The sequence below is a fragment of the Octopus bimaculoides genome, chromosome 10 (assembly GCF_046866305.1).
Source record: "Octopus bimaculoides isolate indiv1 chromosome 10, ASM4686630v1, whole genome shotgun sequence".
Classification (NCBI taxonomy): domain Eukaryota; kingdom Metazoa; phylum Mollusca; class Cephalopoda; order Octopoda; family Octopodidae; genus Octopus; species Octopus bimaculoides.
In genome coordinates, this window is record NC_142937.1 from 8,077,937 (window position 1) to 8,102,556 (window position 24,620).

The window sequence follows — 24,620 nt, forward strand, 5'->3', positions numbered from 1 at the left end:
ACAGCATGCACCTATTTCAAACAACACCACCTGCAGTTCACCGCAGTGTTCTTTCTGTTCATCATTCATGTATACACATCTCAACCAAGTTCTGCTAAAGTTCTGTCCGATAGATTAGATTTGTGCACCAAAACAAAGGCGAAGTTTGAAGTAAAAGAAAATGCCATACAGGTATTTAAACCAAAACGAACTGTACCTTTTGTTGTAGCGTTATAAAAGATAAATTTAGAGTTAGAGAGACGAGAAAAAAACTGGAGTTATTCCAAAAGTCAAATATAGTCAATGGGCATCACCAACTGTGTACGTAAAAAAAAAAAAAAAGAATAATAAAATCAGAGTGTGTGCTGATTTTTTGACTGGCTGAAACGAATGTCTTCAAGTGTTCAACTATCTGCTTCTGCGGAGGACATATTTGAGAAATTCAACGGAGGCAAGGTATTTTCTAAATTGGATCTCTCTGACGCGTACCTACAGATTAGTGTAGACGATGCACGTTCTAAATACCTAACAATTGACACATATAAGTTATCATTTGGCTTAAAAGTCGCCTGGCGATTTTTCAACAGATTATCGCTGCAATTTTAGCGGACTGTGAATTCGCAATTCCATATCTGGATGATTTACTCATAAACAGTGAATCCCGAGACCAACAGGTAGATAACGTAAAATATGTGTTCAAAAAAATTAGGGACTATGAGTGAAGGAAAGTGTGATTTTTTCTTATTGAAAATAAAATATGTAGGAAAAATCATTGGCAGAAATGAACGTTGACAAGAGCCATCGAAGACAGATGCAATTAAAAATATGCTAAAGGCCGAAAAATATAACGACCTTACAAGCATTTTTGAGACGAAAATTATATTCCAAATATGCACACCGTATGAGCTCTATTGAATAATCTGCTAAGACAAGATATAAGGTGGACCAGGTCTGAAAATTATCAGGTGTTCAAGGAAATTAAAAAAAAAAGATTAACATCTGATTTGGTTTCAGCACACTTCGTTTCTGCAGTGGAGATTATTGTAACTTTAGATGCCTCTGAGTATGGGATGGGAGCAGTAATGCTATATGAATATAAAGATGGTAAAATGAAGGCGGGGTGGAGGCGCAATGGTCTAATGGTTAGGGCAGCGGACTCGCGGGCGGAGATTCGCAGTTTCGATTCCCAGACCGAGCATTGTGTGTGTTTATTGAGCGAAAACACCTAAAGCTCCACGAGGTTCCGGCAGTGGGTGGCGGCGACCCCTGTTGTACTCTTTCGCCCCAACTTTCTCTCCACTCTTTCTTCTTGTTTCTTGAGTAACGCTGCGGTGGACTGGCGTCCCGTCAAGCTAGAGGAAAATATTCACCATAGAAACCGGGAAACCGGGCCCATGAGCCTGGCTAGGCTTGAAAAGGGCGCATAAAAAAAGATAAATAAAAATGAGGGCGGTAGTTCATGCCTCACTTACACTGATATCAGCAGAAAAAAAAAAACTTACTGCTAAATCGTAAAAGAGGGTTTAGCGATTATTTTTGCCGCAAAAAAGTTTCATAGATTTTTACACGGTAGGAATTTTCGACTACAGACTCATCATTGTTCGTTATTATTTATATATGGGTCGAAGAAAGGAATCCCTACCCATACTGCTAATAGGCTGCCACTCTGGTGTACTATATTATGGAACTATGATTTTAAGATTGAGTATATACAATCTAAGAAATTAAGTCATGCTGATTGTTTATCAAGACTGATTTCAAAAAGTGCTGAAGCATTTGAAGATGACGTGATTGCTGCGTTGCGAACGGAAAATGAAATTAATGATGTTTTGTGTAACATCATACGTGAACTGCCAGTTACGTTACAAGATATAAAATTAAAATCGGAAAACGATAAATTCATTAAAAAATAAAAGAGCTGCTGCGGACTAAAAGAGATAAAAATATGAGCAACACCAATGCGAACCCATTCTTAATGTGTGACAATGTGTTGATGTAAGCACAAAGTGTCGTAGTACCAGCTACACTACAGAAGCGATTGTTATAAGAATTTCACATTGGTTACCCAGGGATTTCGAGAATGAAATCGTTTAATTGAAAGTTATGTATATTGGCCAACATTGGACCGTGACATTGAAGAACTAGTGAAAGCATGCAGAAGGTGTGCCCAAGCTGCAAAAGTACCTCCCACTAAATGGCAACCGCTGCCAAAAACAAATATTCCATGGTCCAGACTGCATGTTGATTACGCAGGTCCACTTAAGGGTTTATATTAACTTTTTATGGTGGACAGTTTTTCAAAGTGGCCTGAAGTGCATAAGTATAAAATGCCAACATCTGCGGTTACAGTACGTATTTTACACGAATTGTTCGCCAGATATGGTGTTCCTGATAACATTGTGTCTGATAATGGAACCTAATTTACCTTAGACAAGTTCAGAAAATTTACCGTTACATATACATACCAGGGCCTTGTAAATGATGGTGAGCAAGATTTTTCAAATATTGGAGAACATAACAAGGTCATTGCTGGGATTTATCCAATGGCTTAAAATTTTTAAAAGTTTTTTCATAAAATCCTTCCTTCCATCATTTCCAATAAACGAAAAAGCAGGAAAAAAAAACAAAAAAAAACAAGAGAAAAGATTTGTCATAGTTTAAAAGTTCTGAATTATCTCCCTTGAAGACTGCCATATACAGGCAGAGAATGAGTTTCTAAAGAGATTAGAATAATTAAATTTCTAAAATCTAGGTAAATAAAGTAAATTAAGTAAGTAGTATGTAACGAAAATGTTTTAATTAATTATATAAGTAAAATAAAATGAGAGTTATTTTGTTTTTGAGATGTATAAATAAATTAATTGTAAATGTTGTTGCTATAAGATCATCGAATGTATTGAATAGTAAAGGGATATATAGAAATTGTCCACGAGGAAAAGCATACTTACCTGGCACAGGGGTAAACCGTGATCAGCAAGGTGGTTCTTCCAGAGTGAGGCCCTTCCATTGCACTCCGGTTGGGTTGACCTTTGCGATCGTCCCTAATGTGGGCGATTCGGGTGCGCTATTTCTAAGTGTGGGGTCTGCGTTCGCGCTCACCCCGTAAATCAAACAAAGAATAGACTATCGCTAATGAATTTTTATGGTAGATAGTTTTTCAAAGTGGCCTGAAGTGCGTAAGTATAAAAAGCCAACATCTGCGGTTACAGTTCGTATTTTACACGAATTGTTAGCCAGATATGGTGTTCCTGATACCATTGTGTCTGATAATGGAACCTAATTTACCTTAGACAAGTTCAGAAAATTTTGTAAAAGTTCGTTGTCGAACACGTGACCACTCCACCGTATCATCCTTGGTCAAATGGACAAGCGGTTCGCTTTGTTGACAATTCTAAGAGGGCGTTGAAAAAGGCGAACAATGAAGTAATGGACAACCGTGCGTTCAACAATTTCTATGAGTGTACCGAGTAGCACCTAATACGAATACCCCACCTGGAATGTCCGCCGCAGAAGCATCAGATCCGTTTTAGATAAGATGATACCGAGTGAAAATAGAAAACAGGAGAATAGCAAAAACATTCTATCACATCTTTCTTTCGCATGCTCTCGGATGTTATAACCTGCCCGTCGAGGTATGGTATTTTTCAACATAACGGTATATAAATACTTTCTTAAAACTTTATGCATTGTTCATCTTTCGCATCTTACAACATGCAATTATAACAACAAATTTTTATCGTTACAACTGCTGTCTCGCATATTACATATTATTGTGTACCTAATCAATCTTACCATTACAATTGGTAACTACACTAATTAAAACCCGACCGTTACATATACATACCAGGGCCTTGTAAATGATGGCGAGCAAGCTTTTTAAAATATTGGAGAACATGACAAGGTCCTTGCTGGGATTTATCCAGTGGCTGAAAATTTTCAAAAGTTTTTTCTTAAAAACCTTCCTTCCATCATTTCCAATAAACGAATAAGCAGAAAAAAAAAACAAGAGAAAAGATTTGTCGTAATTTAAGTTATGAATTATCTCCCTTGAAGACTGCCATATACAAGCAGAGAATGAGTTTTTAAAGAGATTAGAATAATTAAATTTCTAAAATCTAGGTAAATAAAGTAAATTAAGTAAGTAGTATGTAACGAAAATGTTATAATTAATTGTATAAGTAAAATAAAATGAGAGTTATTTTGTTTTTGAGATGTATAAATAAATTAATTGTAAATGTTGTTGCTATAAGATCATCGAATGTATTGAATAGTAAAGGGATATATAGAAATTGTCCATGTGAAAAAGCATACTTACCTGGCACAGGGGTAAACCGTGATCAGCAAGGTGGTTCTCCCAGAGTGAGGCCCTTCCATTGCACTCGGTTGGGTTGACCTTTGCGATCGCCTCAAATGTGGGCGATTCGGGTGCGCTATTTCTAAGTGTGGGGTCTGCGTTCGCGCTTACCCCGAAAATCAAACAAAGAATAGACTATCGCTAATGAATTCTCCAATGGTCATACATTGGAGAAGCATTGTATTGTACATGCATAGTTATTTTTCGCTGCTATTTCAAGCAAGTCATTATCTACGGAATACTATTACGGACATTTTTTCTTGCGGACGAATGTGTATTTCGTATCCTATGTACATGTGCAGATTTTAGGCTGCTGTTTCTAGCAAGTCGATCCTTTATCTAATGGATTTAAATAAATTATCATATTCATATTTGATATATTTAGGTTCATATTTGATGATACCGAGTGAAAATAGAAAACAGGCGAATAGCAAAAATGTTTCAAAATTCTTCAAGTTAGGTGAAGTTAAAAATATGGTAAAGAAAGCTGTGAGGACGGTGTAATTGTTAAACAAAATGGAAGAATGTTATTCCTGTAAAAAGAGGAACTGTCGAACATAAAAGATAAATTAACCAACTTAAAAACGATTCACAGAAAGAAAAAAAAAAAAAACAATCACAAGAAAACAAACCTCCATGGAAGTTTTTGCAAGACACGTTTGAGATACCAACACCCAAACAATGGAGAAGTTAGGGGAGACTAATTCTAAAAAGAAGAGATGTTGTGGAAGAATTCCGACTACGCCACAAGTGACTAAAAGTGGATTGGAATATTGCTATAAAATAAAGAACTATCAGCACATCAGAGTAAGCAGTTCACAGTAATGAATACGTTCTTTGCCCCTGCTTCGTTAAATTATTTATCCAACACCATGATAATATATATATATATATATATATATATATATATATACTGAATCCAAACATGAACGAGCAAGAAAAGACACGGAAAAGCAACAACGCGAGGACGTAGAATAAGTACAGTGTTATTGGACGCTCGTGCAGTTACTGTTTATACCTCGTTCAGAGATTTAACACACACACACACACACACACACATATATATATATATATATGTATATGTATATATATAATTTAAGAGATGAGGAATTATGTACATTATTTACATTATTCACATTTGACGGCGTAGTGGTTAAGAGCGCGGGCTATTAACTCCAAGATTCCGAGTTCGATTCCAGGCAGTGACCTCAATAGTAGTAGTAATAATAATAATTATTATTATTATAATAAGAGCAACATGGAAAAATACATTTGGGATGAGAACCCAGGTTAGAAATTTCCCCAAGACACCTGATGAAGGCTGGAGGGTATTTCAGCCGAAACGTTGTTCACAACAAACAAGATGAGGACAAATATCCGTCAAATGTAAATATGTAAATAATGTATATATATATATATATATATATATATATATATATATGTATACATATTGTCCTTTTTGCTATGTATTTCATACTATGTTTTCTACTGATTCTCTTCCTAATTTATGATGACAATGCGGCTGTTATATCTATCATGGTTAATACCTATGCAATTGTCTTGCCTTATTGATTCTCAGCAAACTATCTGTGTTGTGTATTCACAGATAAGTTGTAGTCGAAAAAAAAAAACTATGAGTTTCATTTGTGATAATTCCATCATTTGCATATAAGAAATTAAATGTTTCGATATAGAGTTATTATAAATGGTCTGGCGTAATTTTTAGAGATTTAGCTGCTACGTTTTGCAGGTTAAACGACCTTGTGTCAGCTTCCTATCAAACCATATTGGCTGGTTCTTCCCAGCTCCTTATATCTGAATCTTTCTATTTCGTATTTTCAGATATGATGAGTGTTTGCCTCTAGACATAATGTTTTGATGTGACATCATTATAGTTAAATTTCACTTGTCTTTTGGCTTACAATGCACAAATCTAGTTTCCAATTCAATGTTAAGGCTTCAAAGATAAGATTAAATCAGAAATCCATATTAGTTTTCTTACTTCAATAGGATAAATCAATGAGATGTCAAGATCTTTTGACAAAAATTTAGCTTACAATATTGTGTGATCTCCTTATCGATTACGTATAGATTACTATCTTGCCGAACGTCTTAGTTTGATAAACTAAGTTCAAGCAGAACAAACCACACTGAAGCTACGTATTTTTCAACACCCCCGATACCTATGTAAAATATTAATACTAGCATTTACAAGTATTTAACTAACGCTATAATAAAAAAAAAATTCAGACACACAAGTATCTGGAGATTTATCCAGCATAAATTCATGGCAGCATTTCTCGGTTTCTGTAAAGAAAAACAGTCTCTGTTTCATTGATATATAAATGAGATGTATTTAGAAAAGGCAAGGTATAAACAAGTTTTAGATGTTTGAAGATACAGCATGTATTGACGTCATATAATTTAAACTAATAAGATTTTTGTATTCGTCAAGTTGTCGTATTTTTTTTTTATAAAGTAATGCTCCAAGCACTAGATATTTAACTTCCCTGCTATGCCCTTCATTAATTTCATTTCTGTTCCAGAAACAGCATGCAAATTCTAATATAGAGGTATGTGGCATAAAAATATCCTTCTTCGTATCCAATAAGAAAGCTAAATATCTTCAGTTTACTAATAGCAGTAGGTTATCTGTAAATATCTCTGGAGATGAACTGCCAATTAGCATCGTAAATGACCTACAGCAGATTTACTTGCAGTCATGCACGTTAAGCTAAGAGAAAACTGATAACAGAAAAAAAAATTACAATAAAACTGACCCCTACTTACGAGGCGATATGGATTAAAATGAATTCTCCCTCACCGTCATTATAATAAAATGAAAAATACTGCACATTCCCTATATTTGTGCCCTTTGTGCAGTGGAAATATGTTGTTTCTTTAGGTTCTAGAAACTATTCAGGTAACAGTCTACCAGGCGTTAGTTCGTGTCCGACTTAAATGGTAATTTTTTTTCTCTAAAATGAGTTGAGATGGAATATTGAACTATAAGTCTTTTAAATGATTACAAGCAGAAGTAAAACGACTTGGCAAGAAGCAATATAGATATAGCTACAGGGGTTAAGCAATTTAGTAGAGTGTTCATCAGAAAGTGTTGCTGCAGCAGCGAATTTTCCCAAAATACACTTCTATTTATAGTTAAAACGCTACATGACCTATTTTACTTTACTATTAATTTTATAGTGATCAGAATTCCGTTATGACGATTTACTTACAGATTCAATGTATATGTTCAATACCAAGCCAAAAGTTAAATCTCGAGTTCAGATTTTATCTGTTCAACATTTATGTAATATATTCTACACCACTACTTTATTTCCACAACGACGCTGTTGATTCAGACTGGTTTCTCATTCGGAGCTGCCTAATCTAGCGCGCATTTTCACCTCTATTTTTCCCTATCCGACACTCAGTCTATATAGCTGATTAATATTTTATTCATCCTAAGGCGGCGAGCTAGCAGAAACGTTAGCACGCCGGGCGAAATGCTTAGCGGCATTTCGTCTGCCGTTACGTTCTGACTTCAATTTCTACCGCGGTCGACTTTGCCTTTCATCTTTCGGGGTCGATAAACCAAGAACCAGTTACGCACTGGGGTCGATGTAATCGACTTAATCCCTTTGTCTGTTCTTCTTTGTTCCTTCTGTTTTTAGCCTCTGGTGGGCAATAACGAAATATGAAACGTAAGCACGCCGAGCGAAATACTTAGCTGCATTTCGTCTCTCTTTACGTTCTGAGTTCAAATTCCGCCATGGTAGACTTAGCCTTTCATCCTTTCGAGGTCGATAAATTAAGTACCAGTTGCGTACTGGGGTCGATCTAATCGACTGGCTCCCCTCTCCCCAAATTTCGATCTTTGTGCCTAGAGTAGAAAAGAATATTTTATTCATCTTTTTAATCACTGAAATATAGATCAGACACTCCTATTGCACAGTACTCTGTGATTATATTAAAGTAAACGATTGTATCTTTAATACAAATATTCATGCTAGCGAACTTACAATATTTCTAAGCCTCGAAACAGCAAACAACAGAATTGAAATAGTGTCAGGTGTAGTAATTTATACTCTAATAGCAGGCAAAACATACTTCCATTAGCTAGGTGAACTTAAGGATTGCGTATTAGGAGAATATCTTGCTCGAGGACATCTAAAATACTTTTGGAATGTTTCAAATCAATAACCGTGACCTGGTAATATAATATTTTCCATAATAATATTATCTGAGGTGTGTCATAGTTGTAAGTCAATATTTTCGTTCTATTTTATTCAGTTAATCATATTTGAATATTGCGAATATAATTACACGTTAACACGCTGAAATGCTGATACGATATTGATAAATTATAGTATGGATAACAATGATAATAATTAACACTCGTACAGCTATTACTGATGATGACGACGGTGATGATGATGATGATGATAATGTAAACGTTAGACTATTAATTTTGAGGGGAGTAGTGATGTCGAATACGTTGGCATCATTTCTAGATTGGTACTTTATTTTATCGACCTCAAAAAGTTAAAAGAGAATGTTGACCTATGTGAGATTTGATTTTAAAATGAAAAGAAAGTGGAGAAATACGGCATTTTGTCCGATATTCTACTAGTTCTGTCAAAATACACTAAAATTCAAACATCAGTAATGTAAAATTGTACTCATCCCAATAATAATTGGGACAGAAGAAACAGCTGTAAGAATTTCAAAACGAACGGTTGAAAACATAGGATCGAAATGAATTATTGAACTCTACAGGATACTTGTTTGTTTGGAACAGCAGGAACTATAAGAAAAGTGTTAGAAAGCTAAGTTTGTAAGACGAAAATCAGTATGTAACAAACCAAAACCAACAGAACAATAACTAAATACTGAATGAAAGAAAGATAAAAACTAGTAAAGAGCTCGTAGAGCGCAGACCTCCGCCAAGCAGCTCATTGCCACCCATATCCACGCATGCTAAAAATCGCCCACCATTACCCCCATCTCCTCAGCATCACACATTCACACAGCTCATGTCACCATTATAACCACCGAAACTATTTTATCCTCCTCCCATACTTATCTCGACCATCGTCATCATAAACACTGTCTCTGCTTTCACCACAATCACCGTCAAAACTACAATCACCACAATCAGTTTCTTTACATAATTGAAAATCCATTATCCGATATTCATGGGATCGAGATTGTTGCAGATGTTTGATTTTTCTCATTTCGGAGTGCTTTATAACAACAAAAAAAAAAAAAATTGCATCTACAAAGCGGAACAGCTTGAGGATAGAAACCAGGTCTAAACACAATACTCTGAATGTAGTTCTATATAAATCTTTAATGATTTTTTATACTTAAGACCATCAGAAATGTTAAGATATCAGCCTCTACCCACGTTGTTATGGTTTGATTAGAAGGTTACAGCATAGATTAGATTACTTAAATAAGTTTCGGCCAAAGTTGACTCAGGCCATGTCTAATTTAATAGCACCACCTGGAAGAGATACACAGTCAGCTCTGGGGAACCATAACCCATTCAAGGAAAGGGTTATTGTTTTCAGAGACATATCTGAGTGTGGGTGGTTATCTAGGGATCGTTTGAATGCCGTGAAGTCACGCGAGTAAAATTACTAATAGAAAAACGAAAATAAACTTTGGAAATAGCAACGCCACCATAGGTTACGTAGGGACGATGAACACGTTTTCAAGGGAGATAATCAAAGAATGTAACATTTAATACTTCATGTAAAGTAAATATAACAAATGAAAAATCTTTCAAGAATCCATAATTATTTCCGGATCACTACCGAAATTTCATCATCTGGTCCTTGCGTTATTAACAACTTTTTCTGCAAATTTCATCAAATACCGTTCACAACGTTTTGAGTTATTTTGCACAGAGACAGACAAACCAACGCCGATGAAAACATAACCTCCTTCCTTGGCGGGGGTAATAATATTACTGATAAAAACAAACAGCAGCAACGATGATTAAAACAACGCTATCATAAAAATAACCATGATAAAATAACACAACTACTACTAATACTACTACTACTACTGCTGCTACTGCTGCTGCTGCTGATGATGATGATGATGATGGTGATGATGATGATGATGAGGATATCTTAAACAATAATATTAACAATAAAAAAGTTCCGGCCGGTGCTTAATAGCATCATGGAGAGTTGTAAAGGTGACCTTCTTCATGTCTGAAATAAATTATTTAGACTCTGTAAAAACTATATCAATTTTAATACAATGTTATATAGAGACTATTGGCTAAGTCTTTTATGCATTTAATTGCAATTATCATGTTAAATATATTTTTGGAGTAAAATACGTGTGAGTTTGATCTGCATGATGAAGAAAGAAACAGATCGTAATAAACTAAAACAACATAAAATAGAACGAATCTAGTAAACACAGCTAAGGCCTACATACTGCACGTATGATTCACGCACACAGAAAATTTACTGTTTAAATTGCATGCACACCCAGTATCTCTCAAACACATGCAGGAAAAGAGAATTCGTAAAAACACCTAACAGAAATGATAGAGAATGGAATGAATTTTTAAACGAAACAATATTGCTTTCAAGCTTTGGAATAAGGCCAGAAATTTCGTGGGAGGGACAGGTGAACCTCAGTACTCAACTGGGTGGTACTTACTTTATTGACCCTGAAGGATGAAAGGTAAAGTTGACCTCGGAGGAATTTGAACTCAAGAACTGAAGACGAACTAAATGCCGCTAAGCATTTTACCCGGCGTGCTAAAGATTCTGCTAGCTCACCGATTTTAAACGAAGCAATATTAAAATAACATATTCTGCTTAAAAATAAAATAAAACAGCAAACAAGAAATTTAAAGGTTGAGAGGTTTGCGATCGGTATAGAAAAAGACTGCCATTCATCAACTATGCTGTCATTTAATATCCACCCTTAGTACAGAAATAACATTATAAGAAACGCGAATATAATAAAAATTATATAGAAGACTACTTTCTTTTCTTCTAGGTGGAAACTTAGATTCGGCTTCTCCAGACCTGCAATCTCTCCAACATGCATTAACCGTCTTTTTTCTTCTGCTCTTTTCTAGAATAACCGGCCCAGATCTGAAGAACTAAAACGGAAAGTAAAGCCAAAATCTGCCAAAATAAAGAAATACAAAGAACGGAAGACAAAACGGTATAATTAAAATCCACTTTTTCAATCAAACTGGAAACATGTATTGGATATTCTAGAAGAAAATGAAAGAAAGAATAACATAAAACCGAATGCAAAAGTGAGAAAGCTATTTGGGGGAGAATTTCGTAAGAATATCCAAATAGAGTACCAAATACAAGCCCAATGAATAAAGCAAGTGGAGAATTAAAGTGAAAATGTTGAGACACGCAAAAATGTCCACCTCCTTCTCCTTCTATTCCTCCTTCTTATCACTACCACCACCACCACCACCACCACCACCATCATCATCATCATCATCATCCTCAGCATCATCATCATCATCATCATCATCATCATCATCACTATTATGGCTATTATATCAAGAAAAATGTCAGCTTTACTTTGTAACGGAAAGTGCCAGCTGCCTCCAGCCAGCAGAAAAATGTGACACATGTTTACTGATTATGCTTCAAAAACCCGAAGAGGGCTCTTCTAATTCCAAGCAAAGATGATGTTTGCAGGTGTTCGAATCTATCTGAGCACTCGTTCCCATCCAGTCGAGCACTGGTACGCCATTTGCATCTACAGAAATACTTCTGTATTAAAACTCCATAACCATCATGTTTACTTGTTTCACCTTTATCTTGCAGTATGGCTAGTAGTTGCTGGACCACGACCTGACCCACCCTGCTGCAAAATGGGACACTTGCCGAGGGCGTCACATTCACCATTGACTTAAGTCCCGTTCAAGCTGTTAGAATTAGCTGTTTTATGTGAAATTTTCATTCATGAGGTCACCACCAATCGATTGGTGTTGTTCTTGTTATCATCATCATCATCATCATCATCATCATCATCATCATCATCATCATCATCATCATCATCATCATCATCATCATCATCATTTTCTCTTTATTTGTTGGAACTCCTGGAGTCTTGCATGCATAGGGGCTTATTATCTACAACCTTACGGTACCATGCTATTCGTTCTTTTCAGCTATCTAATAGATTCCTGATCATTCTGTTCGTGCCAAGACGGCAAACCTTTTGTAACAGTTCTACTGGGCACTCTATTCCAATTTCCTTCATATTCTTTTTGATGCATTCTGAGACTGTCCCCAGGGATCCAACAATAATTGGCATTATCTTCACCATAGCCGAGTTATTTTGTACTTAAGGGGGTTGTATCTCTCTATCCATCTTTTCGCCTTCCTACTTGACTATTCGTTGACCAAAGGGGCATGCAACTTCAACTATGTAGCATATGTGGCATTCCTTGTCCACCACCACTAGGTTCGTCCTGTTATACTCTAACACCTGATCTGTTTGGATTGGGAAATCCCAGAGGATTTTTCTAGTCTCCGACTCCGTCACTCTCTGCGGTGTGTACTCATATCACGTCTTGCCTCTCTCGAGCCCCCACTTTACGCAGTTTCCGAGTTAGCACTTTCACTAACTGGTCCTGTCGTCACAACTTGTAGTAGTTTGGGACAAATCTTGGGCATTCGTTCGTGATATGAGAAATGGTTTCATCCACTCTGTTGCAGACGCGTCACAGTGGAGACACTTGTTCATTCCTAAGGTTGACCCTCCAGTTCATGGCGAAAGTTTAGTCCTGCGCAGCCAGTATAGTGATCTCGATCTCTTTTATTAGTTTTCTTTTCATTAGCTAATGTCATCTATTTTTTTCAGCAACTTCTGTTATGGCTGCATGGAATTAATTGTGTAGTACTTTCTTGCTTAATTCTTCTTGTCCTTTTTGTACTTTTTCCTTTGTTTCCTTTTATCCTCTGCTCTCAATACTCCCGCATTCCTAATTGTCATTTGCAAGATTTGCTTACTTTGGTTTAGGTATCTTATTAATCTCTTGAGATACGCACGCAGTCTTGTGGATTTATCAGTCCCATTCCTCCATTTTTCTCTTCATGTGTAGACGATTAGTGGATGATGGGCTCCATGAATCGTTAGGAGATTTCTTGACTTCCTGTCCATCCCCTTTAATTCCTCCTCTGTCCACTTCAGCATTCTAACGCCATACCCAACTACTGCGACTGCGCGCGAATTTATTGCCAAAATTATGTTTCTGGCATTTAGCTTTGAAGTCAATATTTTTCTCACTCACCACAGGCGCTCTCTTTTAATCTTTCCTTTCTCTTTTATGCTTTCCGTCGTGTAGAAAGAAATATTATTATTATTATTATTATTATTATTATTATTATTATTATTATTATTATTATTATTATTATTATTATTATTATTATTTTGTCAGCAGTGTAATTGGAAAATGCAGGGGAGTATTTAGTTATCTATCAAGTCTCAACAAAGATCTCAGACAAATGATACATTCCTTAAAACTAGCAAAAGATAATTTTTGCATGACAGCATTCTTGCATGATATTCGCAACCGCTTTAAGAAGGCTTAAAGTTTCAATAGAAGTGATCCTAATGCCCCCATCATAAGCTGATAGCACTTTTACATTAACCTCTGTCATTCTAAACAGTCTTGCCATTTCCAGTTTCAGTTCAAAGTACTTGGTGATCTTTTCGACCCCTTTACTCGCAATATTCATGTAATTTAGTGTGGCTACGTGAATGATATACCTCTATTATTATTATTATTATTATTATTATTATTATTATTATTATTATTATTATTATTATTATTATCGTTGTTGTTATTCTTGTTGTCTTATCAAAGCGTGGTGTTGGCAGAAACTTTAGATCACGTTTCAATAAAATAAGATTTCAATCTTATTCATTAAACTTTGAAACATTTTCAACAATAGGGTACGAATGCTTACACAGAAGTTGAAAACTATTGGTTTCAGTTCATTAAAACTAATCAGGATCTGATTCGCGCTGGATTATACAGTGGGTTGGTTGATTACTTGTATAAAAGTCGGAAAGTTATCTACGTTGTGTTTCAATACCGAGACAGCACTAGAGATACAGTACTAAATTATTAAACCACTGTGTTAGTTGTTTCCATATTTCCCAATATGAATCACTGTCCAGAAATTGTCTATAATTTAAGTGTTATTAAACGAACTGAGCATAAAGCTGATCTAGTTATCCGTGTATATCGTTGTATTAAAATTAGTTGTTTACCGGCATGAAAGCGTGCTATACATTTTAGAACCAACTGCTTCTTATTGAAATTTAAAACCAGGAAATCCATTTGAGCACAAGCTTATTTTTTGGTGGTGTTGGAGTGAAACAGTAAATGTTTCAACAGTAAATGTTTAAAAGAATACCCTTTCAGCATAAACCTCTGGCTAAATATCATTATCATTTGAAGATTCAAAACATCGCCTGTGGAAAGTACTAAATATATTATTAAAATATTTGTACGTCAGCAAAATGTAGGATTACGCAAATGCGGTGCGAAAAAATGAGGCACTAGAAACCATGATAGCAAGCAGGTGGAAGTGCTAACTAGAAATCTGTTTGGTTATTGTTTTACGTTCTGATACCTGGTTAGGGAGTGCATTTACAATCTCGAAGCGGATGTAGGTATTCTGTATATTTATCACAAGAATAAAGTGCGTATATTCAAGCACGTTCGGCTGAAAAGGCATTCCAGAGAACTTGGGGATTTGATACACAATTAGCTTATTCAAATTTCACCTTAGAGGCCTCCAGTATTCGCCAATAACTCTATCCTGAATTTTTTTGTCATAACGATTTCCGTTCAGGAAAGTAGAGAGCATACAATGATCTCATAGCGCCATCAGTAAAATATAGAAATTATTTTTAAAGTCTCAGGCAAATTATATTTGAGTTTTCCCATCCTTTTACGTTCCAGGTGTTAGAAATTTTCAATATTTTATAGAAATGGAATTTTTACGAAACCATTCAAAATTGATTGCCTGATGTGTTTCTCTTAGGCAATAATGCGAACGTATTGAGTAAAGAATCTGTGTTTCAGTTTCAAATACCTCGAGACTTGTTTACAATATTTACCAGCATATGCACTTAATTTCAACAAATCAATGTATATCAACTCCCCTTGAATTATAAATATGCAAAGAAAGAAATTACTCGAAGAAGATGAAGAAAGATTGGAAATGGAGGATGTATAGCTAATTAATAATTTTCTTGTTTGAAAATGGAAACAGATTTTCATAACGTGGCTTATAATTCAACAATTTGGAGATATAAATGAGATGAACATTTTCTTCAGGTAACCAAGACTTAGAAAGAAGAAGTGATTGCAATTATAAACTTTATCTGTAACTCGCAACTAAATTGTATTTATGTTGATGCCTCCTGGTGGATTCTGGGCAGTGTCGACTGGAATTTCTGCCACTCTGTTCTCAAGGATATAGACATCAAATATTTATTTGGACAACTAGTCGTTATAATTGATGCAAGTGTTTGCTACTTGGTCTCTACCTCCAATTACGCATTCTCTATGAGAAATCATAATCTTTTCATTATTAACGAAGCTTACATATTTTCAATTCACGTTCGCAGTGGTATGGATACAACAGGTTTTGGAACTGCATTTGGAGATATTTACATCATGTTTTATAAGGTCTACCAAAACATACTGCACTACTTGAAATTTATATGAGAAAAACTCTGTCGACTTCTCTAAATACATGCGTAAATGCAAGTTAAATCAATGGTAATTATAGTACGTTTGCTTTATTTTGAAGAAGAGATGCTAATGATAAAAGCTACGCTTCTGAATTTGTCGTCATCAATGCTCCAAATCGGATTGTAATTCAAAAATACTCTTTGCTATAGAACACTGGATAGGTAACAGTGCACTGCGCAATAATACAAGTTTCAAAATTATTCTTTCCCACGAGTATACCTCAAATACTGCTTATATGAGATCTTCGCATTATCTCAAGGGCCAACACTTCAGAAAAATACAATTTCAAATGAAATTATATACTTTAGGATTCTCTTTAAAATTGATTTTTTCCTGTTTAAGGAGTTAAATATTTTGTTGGATTGTGGCTATAAAGAACTGAATTGAAGTCATTATATTGTCTGTAGCATTGGTGAATTACTTGTGCTTAATTCACCAATACTACATTATTGCCGTCCATATGAGGCAATGCTGAACATTAAAGAAAATAGCTATTTGCTGTTTCATTTGATGGGCCATATTTCACCCCTGGGATATACAGCAAAAGTATAAATTTTACCGGTTGTCGAAGTACAATCATAAAAATCATTTTAACAAATTCTATGAGACCGAAATATCTGAGATACATACTAATAATTACTAATATTTCAGTCGATTCAGTTTAGCCGTTCGAAGAAGATATTGGCCATATTGAAAACGGGGAAAAAAAGTCCAATAAATTGTAACTGATCAGTTTTATATGGACTTCCAATGTGTGTTAAGCCGCAAAAGTCTGTTTGCTGAATAACAAAATAAACAATTAAATAAATGAAAAATTGAAAAAGAGACTAAACAAAGCAAGTGACAGTAGATTATTTCAAGTAACTGACGTCCCTTCTATAATTAAGCACGCCATTTTAGCAATGAAATGGAAATGATAATATTGTAACGAAGCGAGAAACCTTCTCATCACGAGCGCTGTCTGTGTTTTTCTATTTGATTATTGATCTGTTTCTTTTTCTAGTGTGTGTTGCTCTTTGCCTCTTGCACACAGTTCTTGATGACAGAAAAGAGATTCGCTTTCGAACATTCATAGCGTGCATTGTTAATTGTTGTGAACGTATTCTCTGAAAAGAGTTGTAACTCATCTTAGAGATTTAAAACCATCAGAAGACTGATATGTTTCATATGGAACAAAAAAGAGGCTCATATTCAAATAGTTTCTAATATATATATATGTGTATATATATATATATATATATATATATATATATATATATATATATATATATATATATATATATATATATATATATATATATATATGTATATACATTTATATCAATCTATCTATCTATCTATCTATCTATCTATCTATCTATCTGTATGTATGTATATATGTATAGAAGTATCCATTATACTACCGTTATATTACCTATGTTTAACCATGGGCATACATATGCAGGCAAAAAGAAGGATAAACCTGAATTTTTCAAGAATCCAAATACAAAGAAAACTGAAAATGGAGAAATATGGATGAACAACAATTGACTTACATGTTTCAGCCATTTAGGCTGCGGTCATACTGGAACGTCTTTTACATTTCGAGCCTATGCGACTGGCTGGACATATATATATATATATATATATATATATATATACATATATATATATATATATATATATATATATATATATATATATATATATATGTATATATATATATATATATATATATATATATATATATATATATATATATATATGTATATATATACAAGCAACGGGATTCTTTCAGTTTCCGTCTATCAAATCCACTCAAACTTTGGTCGGCCCGAGGCGATAGTAGACGTCACTTGCTCAAAGTGGAGCGCACTGGGACTGAATCTCTAACCATGTGGTTGTAAAGCAAACATCTTATCACACAAACACGCCCAAAGGGAGTCAAATATAGATCGTATGTCTATCAAATGTTGGTAATGTCGATATATTCTCTTCAATCACTAAAACAAGAAACAAGGCTTCCTGGATTCCTTGCCTTCCGTTACACAATAAGCGCTTAGGCGTACATACTTATTGAAAAGTACGACTCGTAGTAAAACATCCACGGAAATAAATTAAGTATTCATCGCATTGAAATATTCTTAGTGTGAAAAAGTAATTGTTGTACGGATATAATTCAGAAATAATTCTACAGGCTGATTCATTGAATCACTGGCGCACGTAAATCATACGGACACATAGCACAAGTATAATAACGCAAGTATGCGCATGCACGTACGCACGAACACACGTACACACACAGACACACATGCATATACATACATATATATACATACATATACATATACATATATCTATATATATATGCCTACACTTGCGTGTGTATGTGTGTGTGTGTGGACACACATAGTTACATATGTTGTGCGTGTGTGTATATATATATATATATATATATATATATATATATATATATATATATATATATATACCTATACACATTTATATACTATATATGTATATACACAACATGTTTGTGTATGTGTGTGAGTGTGTGTGTTTGTGTGTGTATGCATGCATACATGTGCGTATTTATTATGTAAGTATGTATGTATGTATGCGTGAGTGCGTGTGTGCATGTGTGCACGTGTGAGTGCGTCTCAGTGTATGTATGTTTATGTGTGTTTTTGTACACATGTACATATAAACAAAAGCTATATATATATATATACACGAGAGCACTACATGAACACCTACATCACTGCAAATAGAAGTCAAAAATATTTCTTGCCACAGAATAGTCACAAATCTACTACAGGCATGGTAGGAATATATTCCAGTTAACATTAAAAATAGTTTACCTCTGCTAAGTCAGCACAGGTAATACTGGTCAACTTGTTACCAGTTCCGAAATTAGACTTGAGATTATTCAGTGGCACAGAATTATTTTTTACTTCTATTTTTAGCAATGTATGTGCTTATGTAGTGCCCTCGTGTATATATATATATATATATATATATATATATATATATGTGTGTGTGTGTGTGTGTGTGTGTGTGTGTGTATGTACATATCTTATATTGTATTAATTTGCTTGTACGGCTGATTATTCGCTTGCCACACGTGATGGTATTTTAATAATACCATCCCTCCTTATATATATTTATAAATAATTTTAACTATTTAGTTACTCATTCAATTTTAGTTAATCATTCAGGTATGTATAGATACCTGTACATGTCTTTATGCATGTATGTGCGCGCGCCTGCGTGTGTACGATATGATATATTAAAAGTGCAGAGATCATTTTAATATATCACATCGTATATTTCATATAACCTCATTCATCTCAGTTGCTCACATACCTACTGCTTGTCACTTTCAGTTTTCCCTTTGCTGATTGTAGCTTCCATTATATTATGTGTACACAGACACTTCCCCTCTTAACACAAACAAACCTATTAATGCCAGAAAAATTTATTGCCATAAAACTACTTCTGAATACACTGGCTGTTGCCAAAATTTTATTATCGGCATTGCTGTCCAATATACTCCACAGAATTAATACTCCCTGATAACAATACGTTGATATATGGATATTCTGACACTAACTCATCCGCTATGATCAAATTGAAGGATATCGAAATTCGGACGCTTCCGTTGTAACTTCACATTACCACCTAGATTAGGGGCTCTCAACCACATTTTATCTATGGACTCCTTTGATTGCTATTTCATTATGGCGGATTCCCATAGCTTTTCGGTGCTTAAAAGGTAGTTTCATAGAAACTTGTTTCAAAATTCCTATCTAATTTTTCACTTGTGTAGGTTGAACTTAGTAAAATGTTAGAGAAAGAAACCTAGTTGTAGGTTTTGAAATAATATCGTGGATCCCCAATTAACTATTTTGTTGAGTGGATCCCCAGAAATCTTATATGGACTCTCAGGTGCCACATGCACCTCGATTGAGAACCACTGACAAACTAAGCGTATATTTAATGTGGAATTTAGAAGACATTGTGATATTGCCTCAGCCTAATCTATGGAATTATTATAATAGCTCATCAGCATCCAAGAAAAAAATTATCATACTTAATAAAATTGTTTCCTACGCACGTAAAATATGCATACCTATATGCATGTATTCATACTTCAAGTATTAATGGAGTCATTCGGCTTTCTTTTCTCATGAAACTCTAGAAAAAGAAATACAGATGTGTATTCGTAGCTTCAGCTTCGGCAAAGAAATCGATATTAATAAATTTCAGGAAGAAAATAGTCAGAATAAAATAGTAGCAAACGCATATGTATTTTTGTTCTAATCAGATATTACTTTCGTCAGATTTAGCCAATTTCTTACCACTTTCAAACAATCAGTTGGAAATATTGCATAGCTGAACTTTTGTTCGCGATAGAATTTTCAAAGTAGAGAAATCATAATAATCTATAATATGCAGAAAGACGAATATAGGCGATCAAATGCATCGGAAAAACAAAAACCTAATTAAGAGAAAAGAATTAATATTTATGGGAAGTTTGATATTTAATGTTTGGAGTAATTGGCGCTATAGGGAAAAAACTCACCTAAAATGAATAATGCAATAATACCAAGAAATTTACACTTTATATACATATAATTTCAGCTCAAGAAATATCATATATCTAAATGTAATATATATTGTTTTTTTTTTGTCAAGAAAAAACAGAAGTGCTCATAATCGTTTGCGCAGCTTCCTGGACTGGTGGGAAGAAGTAGTATATTCCCAAATTAAAAGCCGGGCGAAATGCTTAGCGGTATTTCATCTGTCTACGTTCTGAGTTCAAATTCCACCGCGGTCGACTTTGCCTTTCATCCTTCCGGGTTCGATAAATTAAGTACCAGTTGCGTACTGGAATCGATCTAATCGACTGCCGACTGCCCCACTTCCCTCAAAAATTCGGGGCCTTGCGCCTAGGGTAGAAAAGCATTCCCAAGTCAAGGCTCCAGCTCAAATGCCCACCACATCATGGACTCTGCTTCTTGCATCCAATGTAACTGGTTTTGGTGTGAAACTACTCAATAAACAGAGTCTGCCGCAAATGAAGGCAACCATGCCAGTATTAACTCAGTTTGCAGGAATCAGACCAAGTAGCACAAAGCAATTAATTCGACATCCTAATGAATCTGCTAATCCATCTACACACACACACATATACGCGCGCGCACACACACACACACACACACACACACACATGCATGCACGCACACACATACATGCACGCATCCCACACACAAACACACAAACACATACACACACGTACGCACACACACACACATGTACGCGCTCACACGCAAGCACGCACACACACTCGCCATACACACACACACACACGCACAGTGGTTAAATAGATGACAAGGAACAAGAAATTATGTAACGAACTTCATTAGCTCACGGCTTTTTCGGCTATATGATGCAGTGCATTCATAGTTGAATGCTTGTGTATCACCTTATGGCTTCTATGGAACTGAAAAAAATTAAGAACTAGACTTCATTTTGGAAGCTCCCGACGAATCTATATGGTGATACACAAGCACTGAACTATGAATGCATTGCATCTTATAGCGGAAATGCTGTAGGCTAATGAAGTTCGTTACATAATTTCTTTTTCCCTTGTTATCTGTTTAATATTTTATTACGTCTTGTACATGGCTAATGCTTTGCTACGAACAATACGTATAGTGAGTTCTAATACCAGGTACCACTGTCTCCAATCTAAATACGTGTGTGTGCATGTATGTATGTGTGTGTATCCATATATCCATCACTGTTTCTCTATTTGGTTCTCTTTTAAAATCTCTTGTACCCTTATGCACGCGTAACAGGCGCGCATTCACAAGTTTGTTAACAGCTAGTCCGAATTGCTTCCACAGTTGATTGCGCAAAATATTCAGCATTTATACAAAGATGTCAGAAATTTATATATAATGCTGGTGGATATTGTAATATGCATATTCATATTTTTATGACTTCTCAGTAATTACACAATGTATATTTTATACACACAAAAACATGAAACAGATGGGCTGTAATAAACTAAAATGTAAGAAAGTCTTAACCATGGGAAGAAATGATAGGAATATAAACATACTTCTTGGATGTTTTTAATGTAAGAAAGTTTCTTGCATAGTTAGTAGGCGATTTCTTTCTCTAATTCTGCTTAAACGTTTATATATGCAAATTAAGATATCCAATCTAGAACCCCCCCCCCCCTGATATATTTCAAGTCTTGTACAGAAGGGACAGTCATGTTTATGGGTCAGAAGCCTGATTTTTAGCCACGGCACATTCCCGTGGATAAATGTCTTCTACTGTATCATCTGGTCGACCAATGACTTGAGAGTGAATTTCGTAAACCTATATAAAAGTCAATCGTAATCATATTTGCGTTTATCTCCTTCCAACTTTTGACAACCGCTGTTGGTTTGTGTCTGTCCCCGTAACTTACTAGTTCGACAAAAAGAACCAGGAGAATATATGCCAAACTTAAATCGATGCTTCATCACAGCTTCAGTGCCGTAATTGAAAGAGGTAAAACATAAAAAAAAGAACACAAGTAGATGGTAAAATATTCTCTGCGGTATAATATTCTCTTCTACCAGTTAGGGAAGAATATTGGACGCCTATCATCTGACGAACAGCAAACAAAGTGCAAAATATTCTTCGGACGCTCCCTATTCTTTTTTAAGCACATTGCAATAATAGAAACTATGTACTTACATTCTTATAATTTCCTGTTAAAATTATTTTAGAAATATAAATTTATGTATCAGTTCTTCTGCTTTACTCGCTTGAGCACAATTCATACATAAATACATACATACATACATACATATATATACACACACGCACTTACATCGCCAACTGGTAACTTTTATCCGTCTTCTAAGGGTAAATACCCAAACTTTTTCTGCTATTTTCCCAGCTACACTGTGTTCGAAATTTTCTTTCCTCTCTGTAAAATACCAACACATGTAGAGCTTCAAACATTTGTTTGTAATACGTTCTCATGCATATAATTACGTATGTGTGTGTGCATGTGTGTATGTGTCTATATATATATGCATACATATTTATACACATCCCCCACACACAAACACAGGTATATACAGTACGCGTATATACAGTACGCGTGCACACAACTCACGTACACTTTTCTATATCTCTCTGTGTGTATGTGGGTGTGTGTGCATGTTTATGCACGTACATGAATATATCAACAGCATTGTTTTACTAGATCTCCCTTTGAAAAGATTTTCTGAGTAAGTCTAAGATCTGAAGTATCAATAAATTTATAACCTGTTACTGGTACAGTCAAGGTTCAAAGACCTAACTCTCACTTAAGTTAGCTAGCCTAGTGAATATGCAGTTGACGGCATCAAATATCTTTAGTCATAAGATCAAGGTTGCTCAAGTAGAGCTCTTATCAAAAATGTTCATGCCGTAATCGTATTCTATGTTTATCAGGTATTACATTAAATAATATCAACGTATTGACGCGAGACTGCGATTTGCCAATGATTTGGTTTATATACAGTTGTCTAGAATAACATTATGACCAGTGTAATAAAACGCAACGTTAATTAACTTCATGAAAATGTAATCCAAATTCAATGAAATTCTGTCTTAGTATTTTGTAGGCTCTTCTTAATTTAAAATATAAACTATCACCTAATTAAACTTGAGTTTGATCAAATTTGCAATGACAGTCGTAATTTTTTAAACCAATCTTTTTGCAGTGCTGCTTTTAGCTCTGTAATTGTAAAAATCCGCTCGAAACCTTCACTGGAGATGTTCCAATCAATGTTCTACAGGATTGAAATCAGAGATTTTAACCACTCCAGAATCTGTCAATTTTTTAACAATAAACCCTTAAAAATTGGGTTTTTTTTTTTACAATACGTTGGTTCATTTATATGATTTAAAACAAGACTGAAATCTATTTCTGTTGTTCTAACTGCCCTCAATTCTATAAATACAGAATCTTAACGTTTAACAGTTCCTTGCAAATGAATCGGCTCCCATGTCTCATTTTTGTTAGCTCATACATATGCCTGCTTGAATAGGAAGATCCGCAGTATTTGGTTTCGCCAAATCATATTATTGATGACCAAACTTCATGTTCCTTTCACACAAATCTGTCTTGTCCAGATAAAACTTCTTTTTGGGCTTTGTCGTTTCAAATTTATTATTACCAACTCAAAGCAGAATATATAAATCGATATTGCAAATTGATATAACATCGTTACATAGCAGAGGTGTGGAATGTTAATCTATAAAAAGTATTTTATTCATTCATGATGTAAACAGATTCTATTAACAGCATACTAATTGAAAGCACAATATTGCTTCGAATTTTGGCTCTGTAATTGTAAAAACCTGCTCAAAACCTTCACTGGATATGTTCTAATCAATGTTCTACAGGATTGAAATCGGAGATTTTAACCACTCCAGTATCTAGACTCGGTGAATAAAATCTTTCCT

At 34.8% G+C, this 24,620-nt stretch overlaps 2 non-coding genes across 2 annotated transcripts; both read left to right on the forward strand.

Moving 5' to 3' along the window:
* The first annotated feature begins 2,919 nt into the window (after nucleotides 1-2,919).
* LOC128248954 (U1 spliceosomal RNA) lies at nucleotides 2,920-3,083 on the forward strand. Its single transcript, XR_008265104.1, has one exon. It is a non-coding gene; the product is annotated as a U1 spliceosomal RNA (small nuclear RNA).
* A 1,203-nt stretch (nucleotides 3,084-4,286) lies between these two features.
* Nucleotides 4,287-4,449, forward strand: LOC128248955 (U1 spliceosomal RNA). The gene has a single exon (XR_008265105.1). It is a non-coding gene; the product is annotated as a U1 spliceosomal RNA (small nuclear RNA).
* Nucleotides 4,450-24,620: the final 20,171 nt, after the last annotated feature.